General features: G+C 36.7%; 1 protein-coding gene and 1 pseudogene across 1 annotated transcript in view; both read right to left on the bottom strand.

Annotated features, from left to right (window-relative positions):
* Positions 1–24,410, bottom strand: part of LMNTD1 (lamin tail domain containing 1) — a 449,003-nt gene that overhangs the window by 331,764 nt on the left and 92,829 nt on the right. The gene's annotated exons all lie outside the window — the stretch shown is intronic.
* Positions 255–11,306, bottom strand: LOC112917207 (splicing factor C9orf78 pseudogene; annotated as a pseudogene).

Raw genomic sequence — 24,410 nt, 5'->3', positions numbered from 1 at the left:
GAAACTGTTTCTCTTTCTTAGTGAAAACAGGTGACTGTAAAAGTCAAAAAATATCAGTGTCCCTTTGATCCCATCCTAGATTTTCCTGCTGTCAGGTGGATCCATCATAAACAGTTTATCTCTGAACTCCAGGTATTTGAAAGTAGAAGACACGATTGCATATATAATAATTAGCAGCACAACCTAAAGAGTTTATCTCACTCTGAACAGCTGTTTCCTCCAGACTCAGGGCCAATATTAAGAGAAAGTCAACATATTTACAAACAAGATTTAATAACGCTCACAAGAATAGATTTTGCTCCCAAATAGGGAAACTACACATTGTTTCAAAAGGTTATAAATGCAGTGCCTGAAAAATCCGGCAGGTAAGCAGCAGGACTAAGAGTCTGTTTTTGGAATGGTCTGCTAGCAAATAGAACAGAAGCAAACTTATGTTCAAGAAGCATTTCATCAAGGGAGTATGGGAGGGACAGCACTATTTACATCCCAGTCTGCAACTTCTCCCTTCTCCCACCCTTAGTACCGTCTGGTCATCTTCTTGAACTTCTCATGGTGATAGTCGTCAGTGGCCTTCTCATTAGCAGGACGCTTGCGGTTAGGAGGGGGCCGCTCAGGCTCTGGCTTCTCGGTGTCACCCACTCTCAAGGGTCGGGCTTTGGGCTCATCTTCGTTTCTCCGTACGGGGGCATTGAGCTCCTCATGATAAAATCGGTTGTGCTGCACATAATTCACGGCCACGTTGGTGGGCACAAAAGATGTCTCACTGTCTTTCTTCTTGTTCTGCTGCTCTGCCAGCAGACGAGCCTTGGCATCCTCCGTGGAAACGATATTTTTTATTCTAGCATCGCTGCCCAGGTCCACCTCGGGGATGCCGCTCAGCATCTGGTTGGAAAGCATCTCTTCGGTCTTCTTTGCTGAGGAAACACGGATGTTTTCTGGAAGTTCGTAGAGACGGTCCTCTGCAGTCTTCGGCTTGACTTTCTGTTCTTCATGTTCCACCAATCCCTTTCCTCTTTTTCAGCTCTGTCTCAATGGACTTCATCATGTCGGCATCCTCATCCCTTCTGTTGGTTTCTGCGGAAAATGACGTCCCCAGGTGGAGGTCTTCCTCTTCACTGATCTTATCTCTGCCTCTTTCCTTCAGTTTCTTCATGTCCACCGTACCACCTGCCTTCATCTGAAAGGGATCATCCACGAGGGTGGTCTCTTCTTGTACCTTCTCTCCTACCAGCAGGGCCACAGCACTCACCCCATTGGGCCTCTTCCTCAAGTTTTGCACCTCGCGAGTCTCTTCCAGTTTTAATCGAACCTCCTCTGAGTCCTGCTCATCTTCCTCCGACTCCCCCGGCGCCGGCGGAAACTCTTGCGGGTGACCCGCATGGTAGCGCCGGCCCCGCGGTCCCGCCGCCGCGCCCCTGTTCCCAGGCCGGGGCTCCATAGTCCCATTTCTAAAGGGAAGGTGGGACAATCTTGCAGATTTAGTTTGCTCTGACTCTCCTTAACACTGAGATGTATGCAAATAGAAGCTCCCTCATGAATATGTAAGCAGTACATATTTTCCAAATGTCCGCGTGCATTAACAGCTAATGCAGCATTCCCCCAGGAACCTTTTAAAAATCTGCCTGATGTTAGAGTGAAGGGCTTTTTTTCCTTCTGCAACACCCCAATTTTAACATCCTGTGATGTATAGTTGTTTTACATATTCTTTCATAAATGAGAAGAATTTCAAGGAGTGAGTGACAGGCAAATCTCAACTTGTCAGGGGTGATTTCCCTGCACAGGGCATCTGGTGAACCTGACTTCTGCATTCATGGAGCTAAATCCTGCACCAGCTGATACACAATTAAGTGTAGCATCATTCAGTCTAGGCTGTCAGAGAAGAAAACACCGAGGCCTCATCATATTTCTGTGCCCAATAAAATAGAAGGTATGCTAATGAACAAAAGTGATATAATATGAAGCCACAGGATCATGGAAATTTAGAATGAATGCTTAGATGAGGTTTATCTATTACATCACTCAGGCAGGAGTCCCATTTGCCTAGACATAAGAAACAACATTTATCTATTGCTATGTGACAAAAGGCCACAAACTAGCAACTTAAAACAGTGCCCATTTATTATCTCACAGTTCCATATGTCTAAAAGTCTGGTGGTTTTGGCTGCATCCTACAAGGCCAAAGTCAGAGTGTCAGCTGGGCTGAACTCTCATCTAGATGCTCTGGAGAAGAATCTAGTCTCAAGTGCATTCAGCTTGTTGGCAGAACACAGATCCTTGCTACTGTAGGACAGGAGCCTCCATCTCCTTGATGGCTGTCAGCCCAAGACTGCTCTCAGTTTCTCAAGTTCTTTGAGCCAACAATAGCACACGAAATGTTTCTTGGGTCTTGAATCTCTTTCTCTTCTCTTCAGCCACTAGGAGGAGAAAGCTTGCTGCTTTTAAGGGCTTATGTGATTAGATCAGATGTACCTAGTTAGGGCACTTGGGTGGCTCAGCCTGTTAGGTGTCTGCCTTTGGCTCAGGCCATGATCCTAAGGTCCTGGGATGAGTCCCACATGGGGATCCCTGATCACTGGAGAGTCTATTTCTTCCTCTGCCCTTCTCCTCTGCTCGTGATCTCTTTCTCTTTCTCTCTCTCAAATAAATAAATAAAAGCTTACAAAAGAAAAGATGTACACGGATAAACTCTTTTAAAAGTTAACTCTGGGGGTACCTGGGTGGCTCAGGGGTTGAGCATCTGCCTTTGGCTCAGGGCGTGATCCTGGAGTCTCAGGATCGAGCCCCACATCGGGCTCCCTGCATGTAGCCTGCTTCTCCCTCTGCCTATGTCTCTGCTTCTCTCACTGTGTCTCTCAAGAATAAATAAATAATTTTTTTTAAATAATAAAAAATAAAAGTTAACTGCCATATAATATACCACTTTTCAATGACTCTTGAGGAACCAGTTTAGAATTCTGCCTACTACATCTAGCAAGCAGAACTAATACAAATATTGTCAGACTTGTATCCTCAAAAGATCAAGACATTGTAAGAATAGGCAGAAGCTGTTAGAAATAACACTGAGAATCATGATTAAATTTCTGGACATGGAAGTTTCAAAGTTAGACTGAAATGGTAAAGAGTCCTTTGAAGAGAGTTGCAACATTACTTTAGCAATTAATTTTCCTTAATACATGGTTTTAGAAGACACTAAACTCTCCGACCTTGCCTTACAAAAAATAAGAAATGATAGCTGTCCTGCTGACCCCTACATCTTTAATTCAGCAACCCCTTGATATCTGTTCCTTCATTCCTAGCTGATGTCTTTACATTAGCCTTGACTCATATTGCACTCCATCCCCTGACCTGCTCCCCCCAGTTCCTGAGTCCTTAGCGCCCATTCCTGTTTACTGCCTTCTATCACCCATCAGGCTCCACTGGAGCTAACTGCAGTAGCTCTTCCCAACCAGGTCTGCATTGCTTCTGGACATTATGTAAGCAACCTCCCAGAAGCCACGTCTCTCTGCTAAGCCAAAGGGCCCCTGTGATTGACTTCTCTGAGCATTGCATCACCTACCAAGGAAATCTGCCCTATCCTCAAAGAATAACTGGTTCTTCCCTAGCTAAACTTGTAACTCTTTAATTCCTGTTGTTTGCCATCCGTTCTTATGTACTTGTTCTTCCATTTACGCATGATAAAAATTTATCATCTACTATTTATTTTACTCAATTGCTTATTTAAAATGACCTGTGACTCCTTTACATTTAGATCAATCTTCTCTCTTGGATTAGGCACACTTGCAGGTCGGCAAGGTACCAGCAAGTGTTAAAATGCTTTGCGACCTATATGCCCAGTGATGATGATGTTCGTGATGCTGAGATGTTCTGGTTAGACATCCCCAATTTAATGCCTATATATCACCCAGATGCCAAAGCCAAAACCAAAAAAGTTAAGATGAGCCCAGGTTTATAAATGGTAAATTGCCAACCACATTGTTGGAAGTTGAGAAGTTAATAGAAGTTAAGAATTTTGAGATGCCCTTTCCTATTTAACTGGAAAAAGTTGTTCCTAACTAATTTTCTTGTAAGTACATTCCCTGGTCCCTACAAATTCAGAGACCAATGTCAGAAATCTTTTTTTTTTTTTCTGAATATTAAACATGTATATTTTATCTTGATTTTGATTTATTGAAAAATTCATGCAGGTAAAATAAAGTGTTTTTCCTTAGTCACTGCATTCATTTTAAAACAGTGTTGACCTATCACAGTTTCCTAAGCTAAAATGGCAAGCCTTGTGAAATTTCACTTTTTTTATGAGTAAACTTTATCAAAGCAGAAAACTTTGCTTTGAAAATAAATTTTGAGAGCAGCCCAGGTGGCTCAGCAGTTTGGTGCTGCCTTCAGCCCAGAGTGTGATCTTGGAGATCTGGGATCGAGTCCCACATCGGGCTCCCCGCATGGAGCCTGCTTCTCCCCCTGCCTGTGTCTCTGCCTCTCTATCTCTGTGTGTGTCTCTCATGAATAAATAAATAAAATCTTTTTTTTTTAAAAAGTAAAATTTGAGAATCTAAATGTAAGCATAATCTTATTATTTTCTAAAAATAAAAAATATTCTAAGTATTCTTGGCCACAGGTTAAAAATTGTTGTTAACATCATTTAAAATGTTTTATTTCTTTTCCCTCCACATCATTAGATAAGTCGTCCCTGATTCCAGATAACAAAAGTGAAGCAGTATGGCGATTGAGGGAATCAGTTTCTGATAATATTTCCCAGATCATCATAATCAACTTGAGTAGCAGGCATGGTGGAAGCCCTCAGGAGTAGGAGAGAAGGGTTTTCATTCAACAGCAATGTCATTACCAGACCTTTGCCCTGGACTTCACCCTGCAGAATCCCTGTCCGGTCTTTTTCCTGCCTACTGGATCCAAAATAAAGCTTTGTAGCCAAAATATTCAGTGACAGATGGCTCATTTCATTGTTATAATGTCACCCTTTGGGTCTCTGAGGGGATGCTTCCAGGAATAGAAAGCAGGACAAATACAGGACTGGACTTAGAATCTAACACAATCAGGGTTTCTCCAGCCACTGATATAATAAAGAACTTCTAAATTCTTTTCATCTAACAACATGAGTGGCCCCTCTTCTCTATATATGGTAATTAGTACAAAGACTGTGGCAGAGATTCAACCCCTCCTCTGACCCTGACAAGTTCAATGATTTTAAGCCTACTCCTCAATTTCCTTATAAGTAAAATGAGCATATAATTGTATTTAGCAAAGACGCAAAAGTAAAAATAAACATGTGACGCTACATCAAATTAAAAAGCTTCTGCACAGTGAAGAAAGCCATCAACAAAACAAAAATGCAACCTATTGAATGAGAAGATGTTTGTAAATCATATATCCAATAAGGGGTTAATATTGAAGATACATAACTCATACAACTCAACAGGAAAAAAATAATTAGCTTTGGCTAAGAACCAAATAAATGGTAATTAACATTTTCCTCCTTCTCTTTGACTAATTTGGTTTTGTATAAAAAACAAGAGGCACAACATAGGAAACCTATTAATGGAAATGATATTTTATTGATATATTTTTTTAAAGATTGTATTTACTTATTCATGAGAGACACACACACACAGAGAGAGAGAGAGAGAGAGAGGCACAGACACAGGCAGAGGGAGAAGCAGGCTCCATGCAGGGAGCCTGATGTGGGACTCAATTCCGAGTCTCCAGGATCACCCCCTGGGCTGAAGGTGGCGCTGAACCACTGAGCCACCCAGGCTACCTTATTTTACTAATATTCTTAATTCAGAATGGATTTAGACTAAATAAGACTAAAGTCAGCATCTTATTGTGTTATTCTTTTTTTTTTTTTAATTTTTTTTTTATTTATTTACGATAGTCACAGAGAGATAGAGAGAGAGAGGCAGAGACACAGGCAGAGGGAGAAGCAGGCTCCATGCACCGGGAGCCCGACATGGGATTCGATCCCGGGTCTCCAGGATCGCGCCCTGGGCCAAAGGCAGGCGCCAAACCGCTGGCGCCACCCAGGGATCCCTTATTGTGTTATTCTAAAATGGGGATGAGATGGGGACAGTTTCCCACTGAAACAGGACTCAAAAGACAGTTATTCTTTCTACTGTTGAGATCTCTAAGGCTATGGGAGATTGTAACTTAGTTCTGGTCACATCTAAGCACCCTTAATAAAATTTCTTATAGTGCTTATTAGAATTGGTTCTAAATTTCATTTTTTAATTGCTTCCCTTTTTGAGAAAAGGTATGAACTTTTTCCAGCATATGCATTTACAAAGTTATAATTCACCAAGATTCTGGGTTGTTTTTTTATTGTGGTGGTGGTTATTTTTCATTTTTTTCTCTAATTTGGCACATCCTAATCTTTCCCCTAAGGTCTGTATTTATATTGCTATTTTTCAGTTTGTCTTGGTATCATTGGTTCATCATCTGGCACCTGAGTCAACATGGTTTCACCACCATTACCTATACAGCACTACCCTATCTGAATAGATCTCACAACTGCCCTCCTCTGTTTTTTATGCCTTTGCCTGGGTCTGCTTTCCCATTAATGTTACCTGCTCCTAAAGAATGCCTTGAGGAAGTGATGGTGCTTCACAAGAGTTTTAAAATCTTGACGTTCGTTTGAGTTTAGCCACTGTGTATCACTGGATTCCTAGCTTCCTTTCCTCAAGACTTTTTTTTGTTTTGTTTTTAAGATTTTATTTATTTATTCATGAGAGACAGAGAGAGAGGCAGAGACATAGGCAGAGGGAGAAGCAGGCTCCACGCAGGGAGCCAGACGTGGGACTCGATTCCAGGACTCCAGGATCACACCCTGGGCTGAAGGTGGTGCTAAAGCGCCAAGCCACCCGGGCTGCCCCCTCAAGACTTTTTCCAAACTGAGAGTAACACCAGGGGTTCCCTGAGTAGCTCAGCGGTTTTAGCGCCTGCCTTCAGCCCAGGGTGTAATCCTGGAGTCCTGGAATCGAGTCCCAGGTTGGGCTCCCTGCATGGAGCCTGCTTCTCCCTCTGCCTGTGTCTCTGCCTCTCTCTCTCTATGGGTCTCTCATGAATAAATAAAATCTTTAAAAAAAAACAAAGACTTACACCAAGTTAATCAGATTCATGTTTTCTAAAGCTCACAAGCTTTCTAATGATTAATTTGGTCTTGATGACATTTATAGTTAATCATTAAGTTCCAGAATCTTTACATATTTTACTCTTAATTATTATGATAACTTCATGTATTAATAAGTACTATTATCCCCATTTTATAGATGTGGAAACCAAAAATCAGGGAATTTAAGTAACTTCCCCAAGAGCCTATAGTAAGTGGCTGCCTTTCCCACTAGGCCAATATTTCCCAAAGAGTCCCTTGGAGGACATAATAATTGTTCTCAAATGTATGTATGTATAAAAGTTATCTGACATGTTTATTAAAAATGTATCCCACAGTCCTTCAGGCTCCATCCTCCAGATTCTGATTCAGTGGGTGGACCCACGCTCTGCCTTTCAACAAACTCTCTGGCAGATTTTGATGCAGGCCATGTGTGCAGCCCCTCAGCTCAGGAGAGATGCAGACTGACTTCATTCCCAGCTATTTACCAGCACTTAATGAAGTACCGCATTTCCTGCTTTTCTTCTCCTTGAAGCCATAAATTAACCAAATTCTGAGATTTACTTTTATAGCAAAACTTAAGCTGACTGGGGTTTTCCAGAATTCAGGTTTTGTTGGGAGGCCGAATTCTAGCCTGAGGATCAAAAAAACTGGTTTCTTTGTCGCTTTCCTTTGCTGACTTCTTGCATGTCATTTGATAAAATAACCTTATTGTGTCTCATTCTTCTCCTCTATAAATGGAATGTGAAAATTCACGTCTACTACTCACTGAAAAGACCTCTAAAGACGAAAACTGACCGTGGGAGGAGCATGAAAAGCTCCAGGCAAAGAACATGGCGTTGAGTCCTCAAGTTTCAATTACTCTTTTATCTAAGCGGAGAATACTGATTTTATTATGGTTGCCATTTATTTCACAAAACACAAGGAATAATGTATTTTGTTGGCATTTGTGAGACTGGCCTACAGTACTTTGTAATGCACAGGTTTTTTGTTCTTAGAAAAGTTATTTTAAGCCGATATAACTCATTTTCTTCATGTGTGAAACTGGAAGACATAATAATATTATCAACTTCATGCAGTATTATCAACTTCATGCAGTGTTATCACTTCATGATTTGCATAAATGAGATGTGATGAATTACTCAGCCCAAATATTTTCATTCTCAATAGCCTAGCTTCCAGCTATTGATAATATCAGTATATTCATGCTTATGTCCCTGTTTTGCAAAAAACAAATATGAGGCTGTCTCTACTCTTAGGAAAGTTACTCTGAAGCAGATGAGAGAATCTAATCTGATACCGAAAACAACAGATTTGGTGGGATTTTCACAATGGGGAAAAAGAGAGAAAAGCCAGAAAAGTGTATATAATATGACCCTACCTTTTAAAAATGATTTTAAAACAATTACCAATTCCTCAATAGCTTTGTATATATCCATTAAACACACATATAAAATATGTGTATATATATTTATATAATACATAATTTACTAAATATACACACACATCATTAATATAAGATGTTTTGGAGAGAGAATAAAGAAAATAAAGTAATAAAGAAAAGGAAGGAAACAAGAAAGAAACATATTCTTAAAACATATTTTAAAAATACATGGATGTCCATGATTTAAAAAAAATTTGTAAAAAATAAATAAATAAATAAAATAAAATAAATAAAAAAAATAAAAAAGCATTTGTGATTATGATCCCACCTAAGTAAATTTGCATTTGTGGGTATGTATAGAGATGAGATACATAACAAAAGACAAAACACCAACGGGGGCTATTTCAAGGTAACGAGATTTAAGTGATCTTAACTCTTCGTCTGTATTATTAGACTATTTTTATGATGACATGTTATTTATAATAACTGGAAACATTTTACAGATGACAGACTGTGTCAAAATATTTATTATTGTACATGATGTATTGTTTAATTTTGTCTTTTCAAGTGGTCTCTAAAAGGTATGAATTATTTTGAAATGAGAAAAATGATATTCTTCAGAGATGTATTCCCAGTAGTAACAAACTGCAGTGGAAAAAAGATATTCTTAATAGAAGGCCAAGGCTATTTTAGGTACCCAAATAAGGCAAAGTATACAATGAGCTGGTTTTGCCAGAACAAATTCAGCCACTCTTCTTTTTATTTTTTCTTTTCCTTCTGTAGATGTTTTGAATTATTTAAATCTTGGATTTGTTGAAAGAATCTATTTTTTTCAACCTTTACAGTATGTTTTTACTTATGTTTTCAACTCATTATTATTTTCTACAACTCCACATGTCCCAAGCTGAACTCATTATTTCCTTTCTACCTCAACTTACTTATCTTCCTGTCTCCTTTTTTTAAGAGGTATATGATCACCTTCATCAAAGTCATCCATACTGGATATCTGGGATCCACCCTGGATTCCTCCCTCAGGATCCAAAGAGTCAGTCATTTCTATAGATACTATATCCATCAGATCTCTCCTTATTACATCTCTTCTCCATAACAATTGTCCTCATTGGTCCTACCCAGATTGCAGCAATTATCTTTAAAATAGTCCCCTATCTCCACTTAGAAAATTTGATCAAGCAGGAGAATGTCTAAATTTCTACATTAGGCAAACAGATGTGAGTTGTTTGCCTATCTTCGGCTCCTTCAATGAAACAATCTTTTCAAAACATGCTGTCTTGAGGACTGTCAGTCACAATATTCTCATCCTGCATGATGTTACAAGCCAGGCAGTGAGAGCTTCATTCCCTTAGGCTTAATGACTGGTTCAGGGATGGGTTTATGATAAGTAAGGTCAGACAATCTGTCCCATTATTTCTCTGCTAAAAATAGAAGAAAAACTCTCTCTTGCTTTTGGCAAGTTACAGATTAATAAACTGTGATAGTAAGTAATAAAATAATAATTATAAAAAATAAACTGTTCTGTTAAGACTTATTTCCTTGAAACTTTCTAGGAGGCCATGTTCAAACAGTGTAAAGACATAGAGCAAGCCAATTCTTTTATTTGTCCTATGAGTAAGCAAAAAGTTTTCATCTGGTTGGGAACCAAGTCCAATTTTAAAAAGGTAGCCAGATTAGTAGTGATTTATGATGATTTCTACTGTATTATCAGTGTAGTCATTCTTAAAATTAATTACAATTTCTAATTTCAATGAGGTTATAAATATCTATATTTATCATCCCACATTAGAGGATTGTCATAGCAATTGTCTATTTTTTGTTCTTTTTATTGATTAATAATATGCATAAAGAGTGCACAAAGTATAGAGCTTAGTAAATGTTCACAATTGAATATAACTTTGCTACTATAAATTTTTATGCACATAAATAAATTTTAAGATATCTAGAGTCAGGACCATGTTTTCATTTTTCTCAACACCTGATTCAATCCCAGGCCTATTGGCAATGCCCACTATTGATGTCACTGTATTTTACCTGCCAGACATTTTATACTTGAAAGTCATCAGGTAAAAGGATAGAAAGGATAAATGCAGGACATTTATTTAACAATATTTCTGTCAATAGCTAACAATTATCAAATGCTTATAGGTAATATTATTATCTCAGTTTTACAGATTAGGAAACTGGTAGATGGAGATATAAAAAGTGACTGAGATCAAATAGCCAGTAAATTGAAGAGTAAGACCCCAAGAAAAAATTCAAGTTAAACCATTGAGTCCTTCCACTATGATAATTACTTTTTCCATTGAGATGATAAAAACTTAACAATCTTTCTAAAAAGCAAGAGACAATGCACTTTACTTTAGTAAACATTAACAATGATTCTGTCTTGAAGGAAGAAAGCAGTTGAGTGAACTCTAAGCATCTAAAATTCTGAAAAAAAGACAAGCAAGAGCACGTTATAATTTAAGACTTACTTTTTTTTAAAAGATTTTATTTATTTATTCATGAGAGACACAGAGAGAGAGAGGCAGAGACACAGGCAGAGGGAGAAGCAGGCTCCATGCAAGGAGCCCGCCGTGGGACTCGATCCCGGGTCTCCAGGATCATGCCCTGAGCCAAAGGCAGATGCTCAACCGCCGAACCACCCAGGCATCCCAAGACTTACTTTTTTATTATAGCTATCTTCCACTTCTTCCTGGATCCAAATTACCTCTACAGCACTGGCTTCTTTTCCATATTGTTGCTTATTTGGAACCTCTGGAATCCTCAATTTGGGCTCTCTTCCTGATGGGTGGTATGATGCTTCTGAGTGGGCAGACTGTCTCTCATCTCTTGAAATGCCTATACATTTTATTATAAGACAATAAATGAGAAGGTCAAATTGTCCTTGAAGCCATTGAGAAAATCCCAACCAAAACCCCACAAAATCACACTTACTCAAATTGCTTAAGGTGAAGAAATTCTTCAGGTTCTTTAAGATATGTTAGAAATGGAGAGGGTGGTCCAAGATGGTAGCACAAAGACCCTGAACATACTTCCTCCTATGGACATGCTAAATCTACAACTACATATGGATTAATTCCCTCTTTAAAAATGTGATAACTAGCTGAACACCTTCCTCCACAACAAGGGATAAAAGGGCTAGGAGAAGGGTAGGGAGAAAAAGGAATAGGAGAGGAAGTCTAACCAAAACATACACATGGCAGCATAAACCAGGGAGGGATCTCATGGACCAGAACCTCTCTTTGAAAAGTGAAGGGTTTATGCCCCCACATTGGGCCCCTCAGCCTTGGGACCTGCACCAGCGAGGAGGCATGAAAAATGTCTGGCTTTTGAAATTAATAGGGCTTTTATCCAGGGGACCCAGGGGACCCAGGGGACTGTGAGAATCTGAGATACTCCTTTTGAGGGGCTCCTGTGTAAACTCACTCATTCCAAGAAGCAGGGCAAAGGCACCACAGTTTGAGAAGTGACTGGATTATTTGTAAGGGTGACTAAATTGCTAATTTTAAAACATCTGTCACAGGTGCATTAATTAGCTGGGATTTTCCTTGGGGGCAAAGCACTGGAAAGTGACATTGTTTTTTTTTCTTTTTTAAAAGATTTTATTTATTTATTCATGAAAGACACAGAGTGAGAGACAGAGGCAGAGACATAGGCAGAGGGAGAAGCAGGCTCCATGCAGGGAGCCCGAAGTGGGACACGATCCCAGATCCCAGGATCACGACCTGAACCGAAGACAGGCGCCCAACCACCGAGCCACCCAGGCATCCCGAAAGTGACATTTTTTGCACTCTTTCTGCCTTGTTAACATAGGCAGGCACACATGGACACAACCTTAATAAAGCTATAGCCTTGCCTTGCTCCCAGAGGTCATCCCAATCCTCACTAAAGCCATAGGTACGCTTTACTCCTAGTGCTCTTCCCTGGCATTATTAATACTGCAGGCATACCTGCTCCCAACACTTTTTCCTGGACTCAATAAAGTCACAGGCAACCACAGCCTTATTAAAGCCAGTGGGAGTGCAGTTCACATGGAGAAGGCCTCTTGATTGTCTGGCTCTGGTAGTCAAGGGACTTGTGCTTTTGGACCTCAAGGGTCTATAACAATAAGAAAGACAATTCTGGGCAGCAGACAGCACACTGAAATAACACCCCCAGTCTGTACATGAAAAAGGCCCACTTAATTGTCCTGGAGCTTCACCCTGAGGGACAGGATTCAGGTTTGCCCCTGATCTAAAGGCTACAGAGCTGTTCTTAGGGAATATAGGCAGGGACATACTATGTACACACCTTCCCTTGGCCTCACCAGAGCTCACTGGTACCTCCCAGAAAGGTGTTTAACCACTTGCTAAAGCCCCAATTCTTGCAAATGTTTCTCAGGGGACACCTCCAGATCTTTTATCTAGGGATCAGCAGGATCTATGATTGCAATACCTCACAATAACCCCAAAGCAAAAACTTACATTAGATACACAAAAGATAATGAGATAGGAATCTAAAGTAATACTAAAATTCATAAAACCACAAAAGAAGAAAGAGAAGAAAGGAACACAGAGGAACTACAAAACCTCTAGAAAACAATGAACAAAATGGCAACAAGTACATACCTATCAACAATTACTTTAAATGTAAATGGACTAAATTCTCCAAAGATTTAGAGTAACTGAATGGATAACAAAAATAAAAACAAAACAAAACAAAGCAAAACAAAAACAAGACTCATTATTTTCCCACAACAGACTGACATCCCATCTAAAACACACACACAATGAAAGTAAAAGGATGGAAAAATGATTTTCCACACAAATGGAAATAAAAACAAAGGTAATATATGACAAACCCACAGCAAACATCATACTTAACAGTGGAAAGCTGAAAGCTTTGTCTAAAATCAGAAATAAGACAAGGATGTCCATTTTCACCACTTTTATTCAACATTGTATTGGAAGCCCTAGCCATGGCAATTAGGTAAGAAAAAGGAATAAAAACATCCGAATAGAAAAGAAAGAAATAAAACTATCACTATTTGCAGATGACATCATTCTATCTATAGAAAACCCTGAGGATTCCACCAAATAACTCTTAAACTAATAAATAAGTTCAGTAAAGTTACAGGACATAAAATTAGTATATTAAAATTGGTTGTACCTATATACTAATAACAGAAATTTATCAGGAAGAAAATTTTTAAAAAAACATTCCATTTGCAATAGCATCAAAAAGAATACAATACCTAGGAATAAAATTAACCAAGGAGGTGAAATACCTGTAGACTGAAAATTATATAACAATGACAAAATAAATTGAAGATACAAATAAATACAAAGATATTTCCTGTTCATAAACTGGAAGAATTAATATTGTTAAAATGTCCAGATTACCAAAGCAATCTACAAATTTAATGCAATCTCTATCAAAATTCCAATGGCATTTTTTTCACAGAACTTGAACAAATAATTCTAAAATTTTATGGAACCATTAAAGACCCCAAATAGCCAAAGCAATCTTGAGAAAGAATAAAAGTGGTGGTATCATGCTCTCTGATTTCAAACTATACTGCAAAGCTATAGTAATCAAAACAGTATGGTATTGGCATAACCACATAGATCAATGGGACAGAAAAGAGAATTCAGAAACAGATCCACACATATATAGTCAATTAATCTATGACAAAGAAGGCAAAAATATACAATGAGGAAAGGACAGTCTCTTCAATAAATGGTTTTAGGAAAACCAGACAATCACAGGCAAAGGAATGAAAGTGGACTGCTATCTTACACTATACACAAAATAAACTCAAAATAGAGTAAAGACTTAAATATAAAATCTGAAACAATAAAACAAGAAAATATATGCAGCAAACTCTTTGACATTAGTCTTAGCAATATATATATATATTTTTTTGATCTGGCTTCTCAGGTAAGAACTACAAAAGCAAACAAAACAAAACAAAACCAAAAACAAATAGGACTACATCAGACTAAAAGGCTTCTGTATAGTGAAGGAAACCACCAATAAAATAAAAAGGTAACATTCTGAATGGGAGAAAATATTTACAAATCACATATCAGGTAAGGGGCTAATATCCAAAATATATAAAGAACTCAAAAACAAAAAACCTGAACAGCCAGATTTAAAAATGGGTAAATAATTTGAATAGATATTTTTCCAAAGAAGACATACATAGATGGCCAATAGGCACATGAAAAGATATTCAATATCACTAATAATCAGGGAAATGCAAATCAAAATCACAATGAGATATCACTTCAAACTTGTTAGAATGGCTGTTATCAAAAACACAAGTAATAACAAGTGTTGGTAAGGATGTAGAGAAAAGAGATTCCTTATTCACTGTTGATGGGAATATAAATTGGCGCCACCACTATGGAAAACAATATGAAGATTCCTCAAAAAATTAAAAATAGAACTACCATATGGTCCAGCAACACCATGTCTGGGTATTTACCCAAAGAAAATAAAAAAACTAATTTGAGAAGATACATGTTTACTGCAACATTATTTACAAAAGCTTCCCAACACCATTTGTTGAAGAGGCTATCTTTTTTCCATTGGATTTTTTTTCCTGCTTTGTTGAAAATTAGGTTCATTTCTGGGTTTTCTCTTCTGTTCTATTGATCTATGTGTCTGTTTTTAAGCCAGTACCATATTGTCTCGATGATTACAGCTTTGTAACAGAGTACAGTACAGAGTACAGAGTACAGATGCTACCAGTTTCAGTTTTCTTTTTCAATATTTCTTGGGCTACTTGGAGTCTTTTCTAGTTCCCTACAAATTATACAAATTATAGGATTACTTATTCCAGTTCTGTGAAATACATTGATAGTATTTTGATAGGGGTTGCATGAATGCATAGCTTGCTCTAGGTAGCATAGACATTTTAACAATATTTGTTCTTCCAATCCATGAGCATGGAATGCTTTTCCATTTCTTTGTGTCTTCCTCAATTTCTTTCATGAGTATTCTATTGTTTTCTGAGCCCAGATGTTTCACCTCTTTGGTTAGATTTATTCCTAGGTATCTTACGGTTTTCGGTACAATTGTAAATGGGATAGATTCCTTAATTTTTCTTTCTCCTGTCCCATTTTTAGTGTATAGAAATGCAACTGATTTCTGTGCGCTGATTTTATGTCCTGCCACTTTGCTGAACTCATGTATGAGTTCTAGCAATTTTGAGGTGGAGTCTTTTGGGTTTTCCATATAGATTATCATGTCATCTGCAAAGAATGAGAGTTTGACTTCTTTGCCAATTCAGATGCCTTTTATTTCTTTTTGTTGTCTGATTGCTGAGGTGAGGACTTCTATATACTATGTTGAACAATAAGGGTGAGAGTGGATATCCTTGCCATGTTCCTAACTTTAGGGGAAAAGCTTTCGATTTTTCCCCATTGAGAATGATATTCACTGTGGGCTTTTTGTATATGGATTTTATGATATTGAGCTATGTTGCCTCTATCCCTACACTATGAAGATTTTAATCAAGAAAGGATGCTGTGTTTTGTCAAATGCTTTTTCTGCATCTATTGAGAGGATCATAAGGTTCTTATCCTTTCATTTATTAATGTAGTGTACCACACTGATTGATTTAGGGATGCTGAACCACCTTTGCAGTCCAGGAATAAATCCCACTTAGTCGTGGTGAATAATACTTTTAATGTACTGTTGGATCCTATTGGCTAGTATCTTGGTGAGAATTTTGGCATTCATGTTCATCAGAGATATTGGTCTGTAATTCTCTTTTTCAGTGGAGTCCTTGTCTGGTTTTGAGATCAAAGTCATGCTGGCCTCATAGAAAGAGTTTAGAAGTTTTCCTTCCATTTCTGTTTTTTTGAAAGAGCTTCATAAGAATAGGTATTAATTCTTCATTAAATGTTTGGTAGAATTCCCCTGGGAAGCCATCCAGCCCTGGACTCTTGTTTGTTGGGAGATTTTGTATTACTGCTTCAATTTCCTTCCTGGTTATGGGTCTGTTCAGGTTTTCTATTTCTTCCTGTTTCAGTTTTGATAGTTTATACATCTCTAGGAATGCATCCATTTCTTCTATATTGCTTAATTTTCTACTGAACAGTATTGGGAAAATTGGACAGCCGCATGCAGAAGAATGAAACTGGACCATGTCCTCACACAACACACAAAAATAGACTCAAAATGGATGAAAGACCTAAGTGTGAGACAGGAATCCATCAAAATCCCAGAGAACACAGGCAGCAATGTTTGTGCCCTTGGCTGTAGCAACTTCTTGATAGACACATCTTCAAAGGCAAGGGAAACAAATGCAAAAATAAACTATTAGGAAAAAAAAAACTATTAAGACTTCATCGAGATAAAAAGCTTTTTCACCCCAAAGAAAACAGTGGACAAAACCAAAAAACAACCAATAGAATGGGAGAAGATATTGGCAAATGACATGTCAGATAAAGGGCTAGTATCCAAAATCTATAAAGAACTTATGAAGCTCAACCCCCAAAGAACAAATAATCCAATCAAGAAATGGGCAGTAAACATAAATAGACATTTCTCCAAAGAAGACATACAAATGGCCAACAGACATGTGAAAAAAAAGTTCAAATCTCTCAGCAACAGGAAAATAAAAATCAAAACTACAATGAGATACCACCTCACATCAGTCAGAATAGCTAATATTAACAAGTCAGGAAATGACAGATGTTGGCAAGAATGCAGAGAAAGGGGAACCTTCTTACATTCTTGATAGGAATGCAAGCTGGTATAGCCACTCTTGGAAAACAATATAGAAGTTCATCAAAAAGTTAAAAATAGAGCTACCCAAGATCCAGCAATTGAACTACTGGGTATTTACCCCAAAGATACAAATGCACTGCTCTGAAGGGGCACCTGAACCCCAATGTTTATAGCAGCAATGTCCACAATAGCCAAACTATGGAAAGAGCCCAGGTGTCCATTGATAGATGAATGAATAAAGAAGATATGGTATATACATTCAATGAAATACTACTCAGCCATCAAAAAGAATGAAATCTTACCATTTGCAAAGATGTGCGTGGAACTACAGGATATGCTAAGTGAAATAAATCAATCAAAGAAAGACAATTATCACATGATCTCATTCATATGTAGAATTTAAGAAACAAAACAGAGGATCATAGGGGAAGAGAGGAAAAAATAAAACAAGACAAAATCAGAGAGGGAGACAAACCATAAGAGACTAAATCATTGGAAACAAACTGAGAGTTGCTGGAGGGGATGAGGGCGAGGGGGATGTAGGGTAATTGAGTGATGGACATTAAGGAGGGCACGTGATATAATGAGCAGTGGGTATTATATAAGACTGATGAATCACTGACCTCTACTTCTGAAACATAGGTTAATTAATTGAATTCAAATTAAAAAAAAAAAAAGTACCGCAGGGGGGAAAAATTAATTAAAAAAAAAAAAAAAAAAGAAATATCTCCTGCACTTTCTTTCCCAAAACAACTTTCTTAATAAATGTCCAAACCAAACCAAGTGGTAGTAACCACACAAGTCATGCCAGTCTGTGTTTGCTTTACTAAAATGGTGATCTTAAGAATGATGAATGGATGATGATTCCATTAAGCTGTCAGCCCAAACTACTAGGCATGCAGCACTGTAAATTACCCATTTCTTCACTGTGCTCCGCTTATTTTCAAATATTAGAATAGGATCCAGATAGGCTCAGAAGGACCCCAGAAGAATATTCTCTGCTCTACCTGCCCTGCCTCCCTACATCCTGCAATCTCACAATGACATACTTCAAATCTCATCTTGCAGGAGTCACAAGGTCAAATTGGTTGGTTCTATGCAGTTCCAAACAATAGTTGACTTTTAATATGTAGTTTTTCCTGAGTTATAGTAACTTTAATATTATCACAAATATGCATGAATATTATTTCTTTCTAAACAAATAAACCAGAGAGATACCCCTATCATAGCCAGAAAAAAAACATTTGGTTAGGCAGAGTGATCTCTCCCATCAGTACAATACTCAGCCATTAACCAAAGCTGCAGGTGGATGACTGAGGTAATGGCTGTTAGATGGTTCGAATTAAAGAAATAATATCAACTGCTGAACATGTGCTATGTTCCATTTACAATGCTTATCTCATATCTTACAACCCCTGGGTTAGGTGCAATTGTTTTCCTAATTTTACAGATGAGGAAACAAAAGCTTACAGAACCTGCAAGTGACACTGCTAGCAGCAGAACTAGGATTCCAACCCTGCTTCAATTTTTAACTCTAGAGTTAATTTTAGACTTCACACAGGAAGCTGTTCATGACATTGGGCCAAACACATAGAGAAATCAAGCTTGGTCCACCACAGAGAAGAAAATACTGGGTTTTTTTTTCCGAATATTTGATATGTCTATGAGGGTGTTACACAGGCAATTGAACCTAAATTCCATTATGAAACAAAAGAAAACTAAAGAGCATGGAAAGTTGGTACTCTTTCAGGAATAATAATAATGAGGTAACACCCTTGAGGCCCCCACTAAAGGCTCTGCCTTTTTTTTTAAGTTTCCCATCTGTACTCCTATAGGCATGAAATTGAAAGAAGACACTCCCATGCCAAACAAATCCAAATTTCCTATCTGAATTCTCTAGAATGTCTCCTTTTTCAACCTACTTATTTTTATTTTATTCTTTATTTGATTTCAGTGCATTCTACATCAAAGCAATAGTTCCCAGGCTCTCTTTCAAGTCTTTAAATTTCATTGCCTTTATTCAATTTATTCTCATTCTATTCTATTTTCATTTTTATAGTCCATCTTACTCTATTTTTTTTCTGTGGCTGTGAGCATTATGAATACCTCTGCTCCTGTCCCTGTGAATGTTATAAATCCTCTGCCTAAATCATCTCTACTTTTCTCACTTTCTGTCTGGCATAGCTAAAATAAACCCCATATTTGCATAATAGATAACATCTATATAAACTCTGTGTATATATTTGCCAAAGAGGCAAAAATATATTTGTTAATTCATGAATTTATTTGCAATTGAGATTGTAGGTTTATTCCAAAGTATATATATAGATTCTCTGACATTTAATTACACATCTAGCAATGATTTTTTAAAAGAATCATTAGACAATGAATTATATTAAATGACAAATACACAAAAATATCACATAATAGTGATAATTATAACTGATAATGTATCACTTTGATAATGATAATAAAGATGGCAGTGATGATAAATCTATACACTAAATACTATTATACTTGTATACACACACAAAAAACCTATCTTCCTTAGGTGACAGTAAATAAACCTATAATGAATAAGCCTATGAAGATGGTTGACTGTAATCATCCCACTATAATATTGTCTTTTGCACAACTCCTACTTAGTGATTTTGAACTCAATGTATTTCCAAAGGCATTGTCAGATGCCAGTGCATACGTAAAGAACACAAAAGAGAAAAAAATAGAACAAGTGCCTTAAAACATTATCAATTATCAATAATTTTCTACTAACAACATCTGGAAAGCTGCAAAGTAATTCCCATTGCCCTCTACGTTGTAGATAATCTAGGTTCACATTTACTTACTTAACTGCTGCTGTCAGGAGGCTCTGTTATTACCGTTTATTATTTATGGAGTGCCAACAGGATTTTAAGACTCTAGACTGATAGGACAAATGAGATGAGGCATAAAAACCCAGGAGTAGGTGGGAGTATTAAGTTCTTGCTCTGTTTTTTGGTTTGTTTCTATGCTACTTTCCTGGATGAGAGAGGGCAAAAGCATCATTATTCTTGATCAGAGAAGGAAGGTAGGAAAAAGAAGAATATGTGGTCAAAGTCAGGACATGTCAAAGAGATGGGAAAAAATGCCTTAATTCATCTATTATAATTCTAGCATTAGGAAGGATAGTATTCTTTTGACTCCCAGAAAGAAAAAAGAAATCCAAGAAATGAATTTGTGAAGTCAAACTTAATTTAAGAAAATAAATTGAGTAAGAAAAGCGAGGATTTGCTTCGATGCTTAGTCAGTTGAATTTTATTAGTGCTCTTTTTACTGTGAATTATGTGATACATTAAAATACTTAATTCATATTCATTTGCCATTAATTTAGTTAAATGGCTCTGTGGGCCACTCTTACTATAAAGACAACTAACAATAATGATAGAATTGAGAAAGATATATTGCAGCACATGCATCATTTTTCAATACTAGAGGTAAAATAGAGTCCAGGATTCTGCAGCCAAACTACATAGGTTCAAATCCCAACTCTGTCACTTACTAACTGTATAACCATAGGCAACTTACCTAACCTCTCTGTGTCTCAATTTTCTCATCTTTAAATATGGATAATAATAGTATCTATCCCATAGAGGTGTTATAAAAATTAAACTAGTTAACATATATAAAAATTTAGAATAAGTGCCCTCCATATATTAGGCACTATTTAAGTATCTGCTGTTATTTGGAAGATATTTTTGAAAAAATATATGACTAATTATGACATTCAATTCTTGTTTTAGTAATACTCATAAAACCAGAAATAGAACAAAATTCTTAATTTTTGAGGTATCAGTTAAGAATACTGTTGGTTGAAAATAACAGAAAACTCCATGAAAGGTGGTTTAAGCTACAAAAACATTTTGTGTTTATTTAAAAATAATCTCAGAAGCATCCAGTCTCAGAATTGGGTCAGTGAACCAAAATATAACCCTGTGCTCAGGCTCATTCCAGCTTTGTGTTCTTTTTTTTTTTTTTTTTTTAAGATTTTATTTATTTATTCATAGAGACACACACAGAGAGAGAAGCAGAGACACAGGCAGAGGGAGAAGCAGGCGCCATGCAGAGAGCCTGACATGGGACTCGATCCCAGGTCTCCAGAATCACGCCCTGGGCTGAAGGCAGCGCTAAACCGCTGCGCCACCCGGGCTGCCCCCAGCTTTGTGTTCTGACCATGCTTAGCTGCCAGCTCTTCATTCTCCTGCTGGTTGCTTATGATTAGAAGGGCTGCCATAGGTCCACACATCAAGACTAGATACAGGGAAAGGAGAATTGCCACAAGTTCTGTACTCACATATGAACTGACACCTATCTCTTAAGAGGATTCAAGTTATCTCTCTCTTAAGACACTAGCAGACATCCTGCAACAGAAGTAACAGGCTCTCATCTTTAATGAGAGGCCACAAAATGGCTTTTGGGTCAGCTCACTAGCAAGGTCTGTTACTTTGATAGAGACAGTCTATCAGAAATCAACAACAAATGTCACACATATGGTAAGACATTTAAAGTATTCTGATTGAAGCTCAGAACAAGAAAATCTGCTTATTTACAGATATTATTCAATATTTTTATGGAGGCCCTAGCCAAAGGCCATAAGCAAAGAAAATTTAAAAAATAAATAAATAAAATAAAAAAATTTAGATTTGAAATGAAATAAAAGTAAAATTCAATTCCTTTGTCTCATTAGAAACATTTCAAGTGTTCAATGGCCTCATTTGCTAGTGGTTACCATACTGGACAACTCAGAGAACACTTCCATCATCTCAGAAAGTTTGATTTGACATTGCTGTAGTTCAAAGGTAAAGTTGTGAGTATCTATCAGCCTTTAAAATGTGAGTATTTGTTGCATGTTCACTTACTCTATTGACAATAATCTACTGAAACACACAAGTGCACAAAATGTATGTATAAAATTGCAGTGTTATTAGGAGTACTCAACAACTGGAAATGATATATAAGTACCAATCAACAGAAGGTGATTTAATAAATTATAGTCCATTCACATTGTAACATATCATATCATGAAATATTTGAATGACATAGACAGACCTATATGTAATAATAAGGAAAAATGCTTGCCATATATTGAGTAAATCAAGCAAGTTACACTTGTAGAGTATGATCCCATTTTGATTTTAAACTATGTGTAAGCTTTCATAAATTGTATACATACATTTGCATATGCTTCAGGATCAGGGCTAGGGGAACATAAATGAGGTGCTTAGAGCACAAAATATAAGGTGCTCACATTCAATGCCTCTTTATTTTTACACACTAGAAGCCTCACTCACTGTATCAGAGTGGCCTTGATGTGGGACTTGAAAAACCTTTGAGAAGAACCAAACATGAGTAAAGGAATATTTTCATTTAACTCTTTTTACTTATATGTTATTTGATTTTTTCTTTTTTTTTTTTTTTTTCAAGGAAAGAGGCAAACTGAAGCAAATTGTTTAATGAGGCCTGTATCCAAGGGACCAATGGCTACCACACAACAATGAAAGACCTTCTTTGGCCTGGGGCCCTGTAGAGTGCAGCAGCACATTAGTATTTGAGCTAGTGTTCAAGTTCACTTCCACATAATTTCACAGAATTTTCACTTATTTTATTAATTCTCCAACCCTTTGAACAGAGGAAATACTATCAACACTGATTGTCTGAATGATCACACTTACTTTTAAGTGTATTTTTTTAATGTTCTCAATGCTTATTAGTAATAGATCTTCTAGGGTCAGTTTCTGTATAATTACCATGTAATTGACTGAGCAAAATTTTAATGACTCTTTAACAGCACAGAAAGTAGTCAGTCATTTGCCAAATAATTACATTAGCTGAAGTCACTGATCTATGTACCAATGGATATTCTGCTAATCATGGAATCTCTAACGTGAATATGAGTGACTTCAATATTTTTTCTTTCAGCCTATTTATCTTTCCTTCTGACCAATATTCATTCTCTTTGCTATTTTGTTTTTCCAAGTTTTGAGCTTTATGTGATTATTTAAATGAGATTTGATAGCCTAATTTTTTTCAAGAGAGCATATTTGTTGTATCCTATTAGCTTCAGTAATTAAAACTAACAATTGGTTTAGCTTTATTTTATTATGCATGTTTTAACAAAAGATAGAGTAGGAAGTGTATCCTGTGTTTTATACTGATAATAAATTGACACAATCTTCTTGCTATTTTTATATTATCTCCATATGGTGTGAAATATTTCCATTGTGTTTTGTTGTTTTTCAAAGACAAGACTAATAGTTTCCTTTTCTGTTTTAAAACCTTCTGAACCCACCCATAAAAAATTCAACCCATAATTCCACCACCCAGATTCACAATTATAAATTAATAGGCTGAAATAAACAACAAAACACATTTCAAAATACAGATTAACTGGTTTTTATTTTTCCCAAGTGTAATTTTAAAGACAAATCCTCTGCTGTGATGTCAGCATGTCATAAGTCAGTTTATGGAAGAGTGAATCCTTTATCTAAGTCAGCCAGTTGTTTGGGCTCCATGATGCCAAACAATGGATTTGATCATTTTTCCTAGTGACTTGACTAATTTTGGTAACATGAACATACTGATAGTTGCTTAGAAATTAAAAGTAAGATTATGTCAATTTATAATTTTAACCAAAATTCCATTTCAATGGGATAGGTGCTTACTTATTCGTTAGAGAGTAAACAAACTAAATTAATATTTTAATATGAAGTAAACTGGCTCATGTCTTTGGATTCACGTCTGTTTGTAAATTTTATCTATGTTTCCTATTTAAACAAAGAATGAAATTACTTTTAAGGAAAAGAAATTAACTATTTTTAAATTAGCAGACTCATCCTATTTCAGATATGTGGTTATTTTCTGGTTAGATTAAGTTGCATGAAAAATAACATTAATTTGTTTCCTAATACAGTTAGTTAGCCTTGAAAATTTTAATTTCTTAAAATCCTTCAGCAGTATGTTATTTCCATTATTATAATTACATGGAAGCATTTGTCAATAATCTCTATCGAATATTTTAGATGTTTCTTTCTGGACCTTAGTTTACCTACTAACAAATAAATTTAAAATTAGAAAGTTAAAAGAAAAAATCTCTATAGTTCTAAAATTCTATAATTCTATCTGAATTTTGAAATG

This window comes from Vulpes vulpes, chromosome 8, assembly GCF_048418805.1.
Source record: "Vulpes vulpes isolate BD-2025 chromosome 8, VulVul3, whole genome shotgun sequence".
In the NCBI taxonomy this organism is placed as follows: Eukaryota; Metazoa; Chordata; class Mammalia; order Carnivora; family Canidae; genus Vulpes; species Vulpes vulpes.
This window is presented reverse-complemented; position numbering and strand designations above follow the sequence as displayed.